The sequence below is a fragment of the Aulonocara stuartgranti genome (genome assembly GCF_965226115.1).
Source record: "Aulonocara stuartgranti genome assembly, chromosome: 8".
Taxonomy (NCBI): domain Eukaryota; kingdom Metazoa; phylum Chordata; class Actinopteri; order Cichliformes; family Cichlidae; genus Aulonocara; species Aulonocara stuartgranti.
Window position 1 is genome coordinate 32167353 of NC_138959.1, and position 13110 is coordinate 32180462.

A 13110-nucleotide genomic window follows, 5' to 3' on the forward strand; every position below is an offset into this window, starting at 1 on the left:
TTTAATCTCATTCAAAATTTTTAACTTAAATTCAGTAATTATTTCATTTCAATGCATACATTCAGATTCAAGCATTCACACTGCAGTTTCTTCAGAAAATGCACTTTCTAGTTAGTGTGAATGCTTGAAAAGCATTCACAGTATTGTTCTTCTAATCTTTATTATTCTATTTTATTATTATCTATTCCGTACGTTTTTTGAAAGCCTACTCCTTCAAAACCGTTCAACTTAGAAAAACCATTCAAACACCATTAGATTCCTATTCTTTTGGACATGATTGCTTGTATTTTTCTCATTTTTAACATTTATATTTTTTATTTTATTCAACTTTATTCAACAAAAATTTCCCATGTATTTCAATGGGGAGACCCTTCAAATTCTCATTCAACTTACTCATTTTTAAACTCTTACTACTTCAACATACGTTCACATAGAGCCACCATTCAAACTTTAAAACGAAGACAAGACATTCAACTATTCAACTTGTATTTATCTTTTCAATATCTATTATACTTTTTCTTCAGTTCCAGTTTAAGTTTCATGATGTTTTTTCACCCGTTTCAGAGTTTATAATGGGTGTGTATGGGACGGAATGTTGGGGCTAGAGTGAGACAGCTCAACTGCTAGAGTGAGAGGAGCAAAAAAATTAATCTTAAAATCTTTTTTAAAACTGCTGCTGTGTCCACAGCGTTTGCTCTACAGCCATCATTTTACCCTCAAAACGTAGCCATGGCTGTCCTCTTTCATCCAATGTGTTTACTATTGTCCTAGGTGTTACGGTTCTTTCATAAATGTCACCAATGCACAGTCTCCTCCTTCCAACTCTTCCATAGACTCTAATGTTAAAATGGCTCAGAAGGTTCGTTTGAAAATCAGAAGAGCATGGTGTCTTTCCACTGTCACCACGTCCATATAATAAGCTCCACAGACATGAAAACTGAGAATTTGGTAGACTAGACATTGCTGTCGCTCACGGTGAAAGAATTTTGTCAATACGACTTTTACTTTTCATTTGGGAGCGATTTGTTTCGGCCTGACTTTTCTGTTCATTTTAAGCAGCAAAAGTGAGGTGCATGTCTGTGTGCGTGTGTATGGAGCCATTGGGTGCGGTCACTATAGCAACCAGGCTCACACCTGCCTGCTTAACGAGCTCTCTCTGCCACTGTACCAAGATTCATCTTAAGCACTTCTCTTTCAACTGCTGCTGTGTCCACAGTGTTAAAGCCATCATTTTACCCTCAAAACGTCGCCATCGTTGTTCTTTTTCCAACATCTTGTCTTTCAAAGCTCAGAGATGTAAACTTTTTAAACTGTGTGGGTCCAAGTGGAGGGATCACATTTTAGTCATTCAGTGATTCAAAGAATATGACCTTTTAATATTCTTTCAGATGTTTTCTGACTCTAAATGTTCTTTTCTCATTTCTTAGGTTTTTCTAATTTACAATTAAAACATTTTCAGCTTTTTTCCAACTTCTTCTTCTGTGTAACCTTCAGCTTTTAGCAGTTCAGCACCTTTGTTTTCAGGTTGAATTCGTTTTTTTTTTGTTTGTTTTTTTTATCTCATTCAATATTTTTAACTCAAAATTCAGCAATTAATTCATTTCAGTGCATACATTCAGATTCAAGCATTCACACTGCAGTTTCTTCAGAAAATGCACTTTCTAGTTATATTTTATTATTTTTCCGTACGTTTTTTGAAAGCCTACTCCTTCAAAACCGTTCAACTTAGAAAAACCATTCAAACACCGTTAGATTCCTATTCTTTTGGACAACACTGCTTCTATTTTTCTCATTTTTAACATTTGTATTTTTAATTTTATTCAACTTTATTTAACAAAAATTTATAATGTATTTCAATGGAGAGACCCTTCAAATTCTCATTCAAATTCCTCATTTTTAAACTCTTACTACTTCCACATACATTGACATAGAGCCACCATTCAAACTTTAAAACGAAGACAAGACATTCAACTATTCAACTTGTATTTATCTTTTCAATATCTATTATACTTTTTCTTCAGTTCCAGTTTAAGTTTCATGATGTTTTTTCAGCCGTTTCAGAGTTTATAATGGGTGTGTATGGGACGGAATGTTGGGGCTAGAGTGAGACAGCTCAACTGCTAGAGTGAGAGGAGCAAAAAAATTAATCTTAAAATCTTTTTTAAAACTGCTGCTGTGTCCGCAGCGTTTGCTCTACAGGTATGATTTTACCCTCAAAACGTAGCCATCGCTGTCCTCTTTCATCCAATGTGTTTACTATTGTCCTAGGTGTTATGGTTCTTTTGTAAATGTCACCAATGCACAGCCTCCTCCCTCCAACTCTTCCATAGACTCTAATGTTAAAATGGCTCAGAAGGTTCGTTTGAAAATCAGAAGAGCATGGTGTCTTTCCACTGTCACCACGTCCATATAATAAACTCCACAGACATGAAAACTGAGAATTCAGTAGACTAGACATTGCTGTCACTCACGGTGAAAGAATTTTGTCAATACGACTTTTACTTTTCATTTGGGAACGATTTGTTTCGGCCTGACTTTTCTGTTCATTTTAAGCAGCAAAAGTGAGGCGCATGTCTGTGTGCGTGTGTATGGAGCCACTGGGTGCAGTCACTATAGCAACCAGGCTCACACCTGCCTGCTTAACGAGCTCTCTCTCACTCTGCCAAGATTCATCTTAACTTCTCTTTCAACTGCTGCTGTGTCCACAGTGTTACAGCCATCATTTTACCCTCAAAACGTCGCCATCGTTGTTCTCTTTCCAACACCGTGTCTTTCAAAGCTCAGGAATTTAAATTTTTTAAACTGTGTGGATCCAAGCGGAGGGATCACATTTTAGTCATTCAGTGATTCAAAGAATATTAACTTTTAATATTTTTTCAGATGTTTTCTTACTAAATTTTATTTGCTCATTTCTTAGGTTTTTCTAATTTACATTTAAAACATTTTCAGCTATTTTCAAACTTCCTCTCTGTGAATGTCAGCTTTTAGCACTTCAGCACTTTGGTTTTCAGGTGAAAATTTCTGTATTTTTCATCTCGTTCAACATTTTTAACTTAAATTCAGCAATTAATTCATTTCAGTGCATACATTCAGATTCAAGCATTCACACTGCAGTTTCTTCAGAAAATGCACTTTCTAGTTTGTATTGCACTTCGTTTTTCTGCAAACGGGAGCTTTCTGTATAATATTGGTGACGCTGAGCACGTTTCCAAGGCTACCGTCTGTCGGGCAGTCAGGAATGTTACAGTTGCACTGAAACGTCTCCTGTACTCGTGTGTGGTGTTCCCCGGTCATAGACCCACAAGATTTATCAAAGAGGGATGCCACAAAATTGCAGGTATCAAGGTGACCAAAACGTAATGTATGATGTGGTGATACTTGGACTACTACTTAAATTCTACATTTATTTTCAGGGTTCCCAGGCGTGTACAGATGGCACTCACATTCCAATCATTGCTCCTTCAGTAAATGAAGGAGACTATGTGAACAGGAAGTCTTTCCACAGCATTAATGTACAGGTACATAGTTCCCTGTAGCATTTCAAACTAACAAATTATTTCATTATAGTAATGGATGCTAATTTGTGTTCTCTGCACTGTGAAGATCATATGTGATGCTGCCAACATTATGACAAATGTGGAAGCCAAGCGGCCAGGCTCTGTCCATGACTCACAAATATTCCGTGAATGTACACTGAGCACAAAATTTGGACATGGTGAGTTGAGAATACTTTAAAATATATAAAGACCAATTGCTTCAGGGACATTTGAACTGAAGTGTATCCTTCTGTCTTAGGAGAGTTCACTGGCTACTTGCTTGGTGATAGGGGGTATCCATGTTTACCCTATTTGCTCACCCCTTACCCTGACCCTGAACCGGGCCCACAGCAGCGATATAACCTGGCTCATTGCAGGACAATAGCCAGAATTGAAATGACTATCGGAATGCTTAAGGCCCGGTTCCAGTGCCTGCAAAGACTCAGGGTCACCCCAGAAAGGGCATGTGACATTATTGTGGCATGTGTGATTCTTCACAACATTGCCACAATTAGAGGAGAACACTGTCCTTCTGAACCAAACATCAGCAGTGATCCAAACCATGAACATCCTGACCCTCCCACGGACATACAAGATGGAAGCGCAGTCAGAGACACCATATGTCACAATCATTTCTTTTGACCCATCACCTCAACATGTTGAAAGAAGAATAAACAGGTTTTTTGTTCAACTGGCTTTATTGGTCACCTGTGTTTCCTGTACACAAAGTATTAAAAGATGTAAACCTCATAAAGTGTCTCTGTTGCTTCCTCCTCTGTAACAGCTGTCAATGTTTCTTCATTGTTTTCCTGTAGTAAAGAAATAGACAACATTGCTGTTCTACTGTGAACTCATATAATCTGTGGAGTATTACTCACAACTGCATGTTGGTCTGGCTCAACAGGAGGCTGCACCAGATGCAGTACACCACCACCATCAACTGATAGAATATGAGGTTTATACAGGTCACTTATAACTTACAAGGGACCAAATGGCAATTAACAAACATATACCACTCAGCTTACACTTCATTGTCATTATGCTCTCAAAGACAACCAAGACTGAGGGAAGGCAAAATCAGTAGGAAAATAACTTCACTACAAAATAATCCATTATGGTAAAGAGTTTATCAAATGAATGAGTCGCACTGCAAAGGTGACTGTGAAGAAAGGATGTATGCACATCATGTATTATTTTGAATTTACCCCCTATGTAGGCACTTGTGTCTTGCGGGGTTATTGACTCAGAGGATGTCCCCGCAGAGATGCCTTCGGCCACAGGGCGCCCACTGTTTTGGCTGAGGGCCAACTGCTCAGCCTCTGTGAGTGGTGGTGGTGGAGGACCCCCACCTGTTTTTCGGGCCTCCGCTTTTTTTCTGTTGGCTATAACGGGCCACATTTGAGCATACAGAGTAAGCAAATATGTACTTGTAATGTGCTCAGATAATTTCAATAAGTGCTTACAGAAGGAAAATTAATGTAGCCTCTAACTGCAATTGATTTACATGGGACAAACAGACCAAGCACTATGGCTCATAATACAATTACACCTTACCTGTTTGGACTATATTTTTATATTTCATTTTTACTTGCTGCCAGGAACGTTTGGGGCCTGTTGGGTTGCACCTGCGCTCACATCACGTCACAAAATAAAATGTATAAAATAACAAATAAAATATAATAAAATAACGTGTTAAATGGGTGGAAATCCCTAGATCAATGTTTAAATTAACAATCACACATTGACTCTGTCGGCTATGTTTTGCCATGCATGCTTCCTTTCTTTCGCAGCTGAGGCTGTGTTACTTTTTTCCGCGGAATTTGCATGTTATCGGCATATGCTGCCATCAGAATTTCGGCCTCAAGCGCTGTAAAATACATTGACCGCGCCTTCTTTCCCTCCGTCTCCATGGTGACTCGCTTAATCTGTGCTCCGCTTATCAGGGCTTTATGTATCCTCGTGCGCGTGCTTAACTTGGGGTTAAAGCAACTCCGCGTTGATTGAACTAATTGTTATCAGCCTTTCTGAAACCGAATATTCTGAGTTGGACAGTTCGGGGTTACTCAACCCTGCGTATCGTTTTTCACTCTGAGTTTTCTAAACCGGCTTCCTGAAACAGGGCCCTGAACTGAATTTGAATCAAAACAATGGAATTTGAATGAAAACAACGGAATTAGAATGTACAGAACAGAATTTGAATGAAAACAACAGAATTAGAATGTACAGAACAGAGTTTGAATGATATCAAAGGAATTAGAATGTACAGAACAGAGTTTGAATGAAAACAACGGAATTAGAATGTACAAAACAGAGTTTGAATGAAAACAACGGAATTAGAATGTACAGAACAGAGTTTGAATGAAAACAACGGAATTAGAATGTAGAGAACAGAATTTGAAAGAAAACAATGGAATTTGAATCAAAACAACAGAATTGAAATGTATAGAACAGAGTTTGAATGAAAAAAACGGAATTTGAATGAAAACAACGAAATTAGAATGAACAGAACTGAATTTGAATCAAAACAATGGAATTTGAATGAAAACAACGGAATTAGAATGTACAGAACAGAATTTGAATGAAAACAACAGAATTAGAATGTACAGAACAGAGTTTGAATGATATCAAAGGAATTAGAATGTACAGAACAGAGTTTGAATGAAAACAACGGAATTAGAATGTACAGAACAGAGTTTGAATGAAAACAACGGAATTAGAATGTACAAAACAGAGTTTGAATGAAAACAACGGAATTAGAATGTACAGAACAGAGTTTGAATGAAAACAACGGAATTAGAATGTAGAGAACAGAATTTGAAAGAAAACAATGGAATTTGAATCAAAACAACAGAATTGAAATGTATAGAACAGAGTTTGAATGAAAAAAACGGAATTTGAATGAAAACAACGAAATTAGAATGAACAGGGCCCTGTTTCAGGAAGCCGGTTTAGTGGAAAAACTGAGTAAGTATACCCTGAGTTAACGAAAACTCTGGGTTTTCGGTTTCACAAAGCGAGTTCAGCTGCAGCCTGAGTGAGTCACTATGACGACACACTCCGTGAAGCTAACCTGCCCCCTAGCAGGTTTACTACAACTAACCCTGACTGTCTCCGCCCCTTTGTCGGAAACCTGACAGTAGGAAGTGTCGGACATGGCGTGCCACTTCCTTGAAGAGCCAGTAGATCGTGAAGCCCAAATTCTCCGCAGAGCTCTCCGCCGGGAGAGAGTGATCAGAGCGCGTTTGGACATTTTATCATTTCCTGATGATTTTCTGTGTGAACGTTACCGTTTTTCAGCACAATCTATAATTTATTTGGATAACATCCTCAGGCCATATATTACGCATGTGACACATCGCGGACATGCTCTCAGTTCATTGCATATTATTTGTATTGCACTTCGGTTTCTTGCAAACGGGAGCTTTCTGTATAATATTGGTGACGCTGAGCACGTTTCCAAGGCTACCGTCTGTCGGGCAGTCAGGAATGTTACAGTTGCACTGAAACGTCTCCTGTACTCGTTTGTGGTGTTCCCCGGTCATAGACCCACAAGATTTATCAAAGAGGGATGCCACAAAATTGCAGGTAGCAGGATGAACAGAACTTAATTCATGATGTGGTGATACTTGAACTACTACTTAAATTTTACATTTATTCCCACGGTTCCCAGGCGTGATTGGCTGTACAGATGGCACTCACATTCCAATCATTGCTCCTTCAGTAAATGAAGGAGACTATGTGAACAGGAAGTCTTTCCACAGCATTAATGTACAGGTACATAGTTCCCTGTAGCATTTCAAACTAACAAATTATTTCATTATAGTAATGGATGCTAATTTGTGTTCTCTGCACTGTGAAGATCATATGTGATGCTGCCAACATTATCACAAATGTGGAAGCCAAGCGGCCAGGCTCTGTCCATGACTCACAAATATTCCATGAATGTACACTGAGCACAAAATTTGGACATGGTGAGTTGAAAATACTTTAAAATATATAAAGACCAATTGCTTCAGGGACATTTGAACTGAAGTGTACCCTTCTGTCTTAGGAGAGTTCACTGGCTACTTGCTTGGTGATAGGGGGTATCCATGTTTACCCTATTTGCTTACCCCTTACCCTGACCCTGAACCGGGCCCACAGCAGCGATATAATCTGGCTCATTGCAGGACAAGAGCCAGAATTGAAATGACTATCGGAATGCTTAAGGCCCGGTTCCAGTGCCTGCAAAGACTCAGGGTCACCCCAGAAAGGGCATGTGACGTTATTGTGGCATGTGTGATTCTTCACAACATTGCCACAATTAGAGGAGAACACTGTCCTTCTGAACCAAACATCAGCAGTGATCCAAACCATGAACATCCTGACCCTCCCACGGACATACAAGATGGAAGCGCAGTCAGAGACACCATATGTCACAATCATTTCCTTTGACCCATCACCTCAACATGTTGAAAGAAGAATAAACAGATTTTTGTTCAACTGGCTTTATTGGTCGCCTGTATTTCCTGTACACAAAGTATTAAAAGATGTAAACCTCATAAAGTGTCTCTGTTGCTTCCTCCTCTGTAACAGCTGTCAATGTTTCTTCATTATTTTCCTGTAGTAAAGAAATAGACAACATTGCTGTTCTACTGTAAAGTCATATAATCTGTGGAGTATTACTCACAACTGCATGTTGGTCTGGCTCAACAGGAGGCTGCACCAGATGCAGTACACCATCACCATCAACTGATAGAATATGAGGTTTATACAGGTCACTTATAACTTACAAGGGACCAAATGGCAATTAACAAACATACCTATCACCTTACACTTCATTGTCATTATGCTCTCAAAGACAACCAAGGCTGAGGGAAGGCAAAATCAGTCGGAAAATAACTTCACTACAAAATAATTCATTATGGTAAAGAGTTTATCAAATGAATGTGTCGCACTGCAAAGGTGACTGTGAAGAAAGGATGTATGCACATCATGTATTATTTTGAATTTACCCCTTATGTAGGCACTTGTGTCTTGCGGGGTTATTGACTCAGAGGATGTCCCCGCAGAGATGCCTTCGGCCACAGGGCGCCCACTGTTTTGGCTGAGGGCCAACTGCTCAGCCTCTGTGAGTGGTGGTGGTGGAGGACCCCCACCTGTTTTTCGGGCCTCCGCTTTTTTTCTGTTGGCTATAACGGGCCACATTTGAGCATACAGAGTAAGCAAATATGTACTTGTAATGTGCTCAGATAATTTCAATAAGTGCTTACAGAAGGAAAATTAATGTAGCCTCTAACTGCAATTGATTTACATGGGACAAACAGACCAAGCACTATGGCTCATAATACAATTACACCTTACCTGTTTGGACTATATTTTTATATTTCATTTTTACTTGCTGCCAGGCACGTTTGGGGCCTGTTGGGTTGCACCTGCGCTCACATCACATCACAAAATAAAATGTATAAAATAACAAATAAAATAACATATGATAAAATAACGTGTTAAATGGGTGGAAATCCCTAGATCAATGTTTATATTAACACTCACGCATTGACTCTGTCGGCTATGTTTTGCCATGCATGCTCCCTTTCTTTTGCAGCTGTGGCTGTGTTACTTTTTTCCGTGGAATTTGCATGTTATCGGCATATGCTGCCATCAGAATTTCGGCCTCAAGCGCTGTGAAATACATTGACCGCGCCTTCTTTCCCTCCGTCTCCATGGTGACTCGCTTAATCTGTGCTCCGCTTATCAGGGCTTTATGTATCCTCATCCGCGCGCTTCACTTGGGGTTAAAGCAACTCCGCGTTGACTGAACTAATTGTTATCAGCCTTTCTGAAACGGAATATTCCGAGTTGGACAGTTCGGGGTTACTCAACCGTGAGTGTCGTTTTTCACTCTGAGTTTTCCAAACCGGATTCCTGAAACAGGGCCCAGAACTGAATTTGAATCAAAACAATGGAATTTGAATGAAAACAACAGAATTAGAATGAAAACAATGGAATATTAAAACAAACAACAGAATTAGAATGAAAACAACGGAATTAGAATGTACAGAACAGAGTTTGAATGAAAAACAACGGAATTAGAATGTACAAAACAGAGTTTGAATGAAAACAACGGAATTAGAATGTACAGAACAGAGTTTGAATGAAAAACGGAAGTAGAATGTACAAAACAGAGTTTGAATAAAAACAATGGAATTTGAATCAAAACAACAGAATAGAAATGTACAGAACAGAGTTTGAATGAAAAAAACGGAATTAGAATGTACAGAACAGAGTTTGAATGAAAACAACGGAATTAGAATAAAAAAACAGAATTGAAATGTACAGAACAGAGTTTGAATGAAAACAACGGAATTAGAATGTACAGAATAGAGTTTGAATGAAAACAACAGAATTAGAATGTACAGAACAGAGTTTGAATGAAAACAACGGAATTAGAATGTACAGAACAGACTTTGAATGAAAACAACAGAATTAGAATATACAGAACAGAGTTTGAATGAAAAACGGAATTAGAATGTACAGAACAGAGTTTGAATGACAACAACGGAATTAGAATGTATTAATAGTCCATTGTTTTCATTCTAATTCTGTTGTTTTCATTCAAATACCATTGTTTTGATTCAAATTCAGTTCAATGGAAAAACAATGGAATTTGAATCAAAACAACAGAATTAGAATGAACAGAACTGAATTTGAATCAAAACAATGGAACTCCAAACATTCCGGAACTCTGAACATTCCGGAATTCCGAACATTCCGGAATTCCGAACATTCCGGAACCTTGGTGCATTCCGGAACTCTGAACATTCCGGAACTCTGAACATTCCGGAATTCCGAAAATTCCGGAACCTTGCTGCATTCCGGAACTCTGAATTCCGGAACCTTGCTGCATTCCGGAACTCTGAATTCCGGAACCTTGGTGCATTCCGGAATTCTGAACATTCCGGAACCTTGGTGCATTCCGGAACTCTTAACATTCCGGAATTCCGAACATTCCGGAACCTTGGTGCATTCCGGAACTCTGAACATTCCGGAACCTTTGTGCATTCCGGAACCTTGGTGCATTCCGGAACTCTGAACATTCCGGAACCTTGGTATATTCCGGAATTCCGAACATTCCCGAACCTTGGTGCATTCCGGAACTCTGAACATTCCGGAATTCCGAACATTCCGGAACCTTGGTGCATTCCGGAACTCTGAACATTCCGGAATTCCGAACATTCCGGAACCTTTGTGCATTCCGGAACCTTGGTGCATTCCGGAATTCCGAACATTCCGGAACCTTGGTACATTCCGGAATTCCGAACATTCCGGAATTCCGAACATTGCGGAACCTTTGTGCATTCCGGAACCTTGGTGCATTCCGGAACTCTGAACATTCCGGAATTCCGAACATTCCGGAACCTTTGTGCATTCCGGAATTCCGAACATTGCGGAACCTTGGTGCATTCCGGAACTCTGAACATTCCGGAACCTTGGTACATTCCGGAATTCCGAACATTCCGGAATTCCGAACATTCCGGAACCTTGCTGCATTCCGGAACTCTGAATTCCGGAACCTTGCTGCATTCCGGAACTCTGAATTCCGGAACCTTGGTGCATTCCGGAACTCTGAACATTCCGGAACTCTGAACATTCCGGAACCTTGGTGCATTCTGGAACTCTGAACATTCCGGAATTCCGAAAATTCCGGAACCTTGCTGCATTCCGGAACTCTGAATTCCGGAAGCTTGGTGCATTCTGGAACTCTGAATTCCGGAACCTTGGTGCATTCCGGAATTCTGAACATTCCGGAACCTTGGTGCATTCCGGAACTCTTAACATTCCGGAATTCCGAACATTCCGGAACCTTGGTGCATTCCGGAACTCTGAACATTCCGGAACCTTTGTGCATTCCGGAACCTTGGTGCATTCCGGAACTCTGAACATTCCGGAATTCCGAACATTCCGGAACTCTGAACATTCCGGAATTCCGAACATTCCGGAACCTTGGTGCATTCCGGAACTCTGAACATTCCGGAATTCCGAACATTCCGGAACCTTGGTGCATTCCGGAACTCTGAACATTCCGGAACTCTGAACATTCCGGAATTCCGAACATTCCGGAACCTTGGTGCATTCCGGAACTCTGAACATTCCGGAATTCCGAACATTCCGGAACCTTGGTACATTCTGGAATTCCGAAAATTCCGGAACCTTGCTGCATTCCGGAACTCTGAATTCCGGAACCTTGCTGCATTCCGGAACTCTGAATTCCGGAACCTTGGTGCATTCCGGAATTCTGAACATTCCGGAACCTTGGTGCATTCCGGAACCTTGGTGCATTCCGGAACTCTGAACATTCCGGAACCTTGGTATATTCCGGAATTCCGAACATTCCCGAACCTTGGTGCATTCCGGAACTCTGAACATTCCGGAATTCCGAACATTCCGGAACCTTGGTGCATTCCGGAACTCTGAACATTCCGGAATTCCGAACATTCCGGAACCTTTGTGCATTCCGGAACCTTGGTGCATTCCGGAATTCCGAACATTCCGGAACCTTGGTACATTCCGGAATTCCGAACATTCCGGAATTCCGAACATTGCGGAACCTTTGTGCATTCCGGAACCTTGGTGCATTCCGGAACTCTGAACATTCCGGAATTCCGAACATTCCGGAACCTTGCTGCATTCCGGAACTCTGAATTCCGGAACCTTGCTGCATTCCGGAACTCTGAATTCCGGAACCTTGGTGCATTCCGGAACTCTGAACATTCCGGAACTCTGAACATTCCGGAATTCCGAACATTCCGGAACCTTGGTGCATTCTGGAACTCTGAACATTCCGGAATTCCGAAAATTCCGGAACCTTGCTGCATTCTGGAACTCTGAATTCCGGAACCTTGGTGCATTCCGGAATTCTGAACATTCCGGAACCTTGGTGCATTCCGGAACTCTTAACATTCCGGAATTCCGAACATTCCGGAACCTTGGTGCATTCCGGAACTCTGAACATTCCGGAACCTTTGTGCATTCCGGAACCTTGGTGCATTCCGGAACTCTGAACATTCCGGAATTCCGAACATTCCGGAACTCTGAACATTCCGGAATTCCGAACATTCCGGAACCTTGGTGCATTCCGGAACTCTGAACATTCCGGAATTCCGAACATTCCGGAACCTTGGTGCATTCCGGAACTCTGAACATTCCGGAACTCTGAACATTCCGGAATTCCGAACATTCCGGAACCTTGGTGCATTCCGGAACTCTGAACATTCCGGAATTCCGAACATTCCGGAACCTTGGTACATTCCGGAATTCCGAACATTCCGGAACTCTGAACATTCCGGAATTCCGAACATTCCGGAACTCTGAACATTCCGGAACCTTTGTGCATTCCGGAACCTTGGTGCATTCCGGAACTCTGAACATTCCGGAATTCCGAACATTCCGGAACTCTGAACATTCCGGAATTCCGAACATTCCGGAACCTTGGTACATTCCGGAATTCCGAACATTCCGGAACTCTGAACATTCCGGAATTCCGAACATTCCGGAACCTTGGTGCATCCTGGAACTCTGAACATTCCGGAATTCC